A 3173-nucleotide genomic window follows, 5' to 3' on the forward strand; every position below is an offset into this window, starting at 1 on the left:
TTTTTTTTTTTCCCTTTTTTAAAGGTTTTTACTGTGGAAAAGTCAAACATAGAGAAAAGCAGAGATTAGTACAGAAAAACCCCAGTACCCATCCCTCATTTCAAATGGTGGTAAACTCATGGCCAGTCTTGTTTTAGCTATAATTACTTTTATTATTATTATTCATACATTAAATTGCTATACATCATTTAGATTGTGAAGAGACTTTACCCAGCATGATTTTCAAGCCACCAAGTCCAGGGCTCATACTACAGCTGGCCGTATGGAAGCCTAGTGCCTTAAACACCACACTACCTGCTGGTCCCTATTGGCTATCTTATTTTTAAGAGGCTCTGCCAAATTGCTCTCCGAGGCAGCTTTACTCACATTACCAACCAACGGTACTGAAAATAACCAATTTGGGGACCAGCAGATGGCGTAATAGTTATGTCATTGGACTCCCATGTAGTTGACTGCAGTTTAAGTCCCAGACCCGGCGGCTTAAGACTCACGCCAGGTGCATGTGTGTGAGTACCCAAGATCCTGAGAGGAGCTGGTCCCTACTTTTAAGAGGAGAAGGGATTGTGGCATGGCCACTCCCCTGGGGGGTGATTTCTAACTTTCTCTCTGTCTCTCTGGGGAATGCATGCACCCTGTAGTGAAAATCTCTCAAAAAAAAAGGAAAGAAAAGAAAAAGAAAAAGAAAAGAATCAGTTTTAACCCCCTTTACCAACTCTTGAAACCACCAAACTTTTTGATCTCTTACAATCCAATGAGCGGAAAATGATTCCTCATTGTTGCTTTCAGCTGTACTTCTCTATCAGTAACAGTGAGCCTCTGTGTATACTTTGATTGGCCATTTGTGTTTCCTCTCTGAGAAATAGACTCTTAGTATCCTTTGCCCATTTTTCCATAGGGCCATCTGTCCCTTCCTTAGTTATTGGTTCTTTATAGGTACTGACCGTCCTCTATCTCCTAGGCACTGGAAAATATTTCCTCACAGTCTGCTGCTTGCCTTTTAGCTTTGTTTTACGATACCCATTTCTCTCCTGCTTTTACTGAGCCTGAAAATGGAGTCTGGAAGCAGGCGTAACCACAGGCCTCTCAAAAGATGCGAATCATTCCCTATGCTCCAACTTGCTCGCCTGAGCCCTCAGTGAAGCACTTAGCTCACTGCTCAAGTTACTGGTGCCTGTCTGTGTTGACTGTGTTCTCAAAAGTAAAGGCTTCATTCGCTCATTTCTATATTTCCCATGGGGCCCAGCACAGGGCCTTCTATGTTGTAGGTACTGGAACCAAACTGGATTAAGGCTGCCATTAAAAGTGGCACAACTTGATCCCAGAGATGATTTCATTTGAGTCTACTAAGCGGATACCATCATCAGCAAACAGTGGCTTTCTTCCTTCCCAGAAACAGAAAACCAAACTAGAAGCCATGTGGGCTGGCTCGATGAAATATTAAGCAGCTCTTTCCAATGCTGTGGCTGATGGTTTGTGTGGTTGTTACAGAGTCTAGGAGACAGGCAGAAAGGAAGGCGTGTGACCAGACCACAATCATTAGATCTCTACTGTCCTCTTTGGGTAGGGTTTTAGTATTAAAAGGACATTTATTCTCATTAATGCAAAATTAAGGAGTTTAAAAGCTTTTACAACCTAGACTCCCTTGGAGAGGTCAGCTCTAACACTCTAATTGGCCTACTGCTACTGCTTGGAGCTGAGCAGCTCCCATATTCCCAGCTGACCTGACAACAGGCAGACAAGAGGAAGAGAAGGAGGGAGAGAGCCTCTGTCAGCCTCTACAATTACCCAGCCCCATCCTGGGGGTGATCGACAGAAGCATTGCTAGACATCAGTCACTCTGAAAGACAAGTCACTGTTCATTTAGCCCGGGGACTCTGAGTCACTAACTCTCCAGGAAGAAAGGAGTGAATCCAATATTTAAATCCTCTTAACTATCTCCCCCCAAAGTAGCCATCTATCCTCTGCTTAAAACACCCACAGTCAAGTGAGATTTTGCCTTTAAAATGACCCTATATTCTGTAAGAATTCAGCACGTGTCATACAGGGCAGCTGTGATACTCTGACTCTAGACAACCATCCTCATTTTGGCCTGAATAAACTCATCTTCATTTATTAAAAACAAAACCAGGGAACCAGCAGTTAGCGTAATGGCTATGTCGCTGGACTCCCACATAGTCGACTGCGGTTCGCGTCCTGGACCCGGTGGCTTAAAACTCACGCCAGGCGCATGTGCGTGCATGCCCAAGATCCCGTGAGGAGAATGGAGGAGAAGGGATTGAGACATGACCATCCTCCCTGGGGGGTGATTTCTCACTTTCTGTCTCTATGTCTCTCTCTCTCTGTCTGTCTGGCGAGAGCACATGCCCTATAGCGAAAACCTCTCAAAAAAAAAAAAAAAAGAAACCAAAAAACACCTGCAGTCAAATGTTGGTTTGGTTGAAGCTGGATGATGGGTGTTTCAGTTCATAATATTATTCTATTTTTATATGACTATATGAAATTTTGTATAATTGAAAAAAAAGTGGGGAGGATGGGTCCAGCAGGTGGCATAGTGGTTAAGGCACTAGACTCCCATGGTTGACCATACTTCAAGACTGAACCTGGTGGCTTACTTTCTCACTTTCTCTCTCTCTGGTCAAATTTTAAAATAATGATAAATTAAATTAAATAAATAATTCTTAAAAAAAAAAATTCAGAGGGGCCAGCAGGTGATACGGTGGTTGAGGTGCTGAATTCCCACATGGCCAACTGCAATTCAAGTCCTGGATAGGTGGTTTGCTTTCTCACTTTCTCTCTCTTTCTCTCTTTTTCTGTCTCTTTCTGATATGCATGTGTACCCTACAGAAAGTTGAAAAATAATAATAATACAATTTTTTAAACTATTTTAAAAATATTTTCTATGGCCTTCTTTACCAGGGAGGCCATAGCTTTCTTTAAGTTCCTAATCCTTCCTTGGACATTCTGTTGAGAAGTCCCTTCTTTCACTGAGCCCTCCTGGAACTCTGGTCCTTCCAGAGGCCTTCAGTGTCTGAAGCTGACCAGAGTTGAGTTCAAAAGCTGGAGTCCTCACTTGCTGCCATACGACCCTGAGCATATCATTCTGACCTCTCTGAACTTCAACAGTGAGCTCGTCTGTAGTCTGCACGGCAGTGACAGGAATAAAACCTGTGTTA

At 43.1% G+C, this 3173-nt stretch overlaps 1 protein-coding gene across 4 annotated transcripts in view; it reads right to left on the bottom strand.

Moving 5' to 3' along the window:
* Window positions 1-3173, bottom strand: part of SHPK (sedoheptulokinase) — a 35282-nt gene that overhangs the window by 24243 nt on the left and 7866 nt on the right. The gene's annotated exons all lie outside the window — the stretch shown is intronic.

The sequence above is a fragment of the Tupaia chinensis genome, unplaced genomic scaffold (genome assembly GCF_000334495.1).
Source record: "Tupaia chinensis unplaced genomic scaffold, TupChi_1.0 Scaffold144899_1, whole genome shotgun sequence".
NCBI lineage: Eukaryota > Metazoa > Chordata > Mammalia > Scandentia > Tupaiidae > Tupaia > Tupaia belangeri.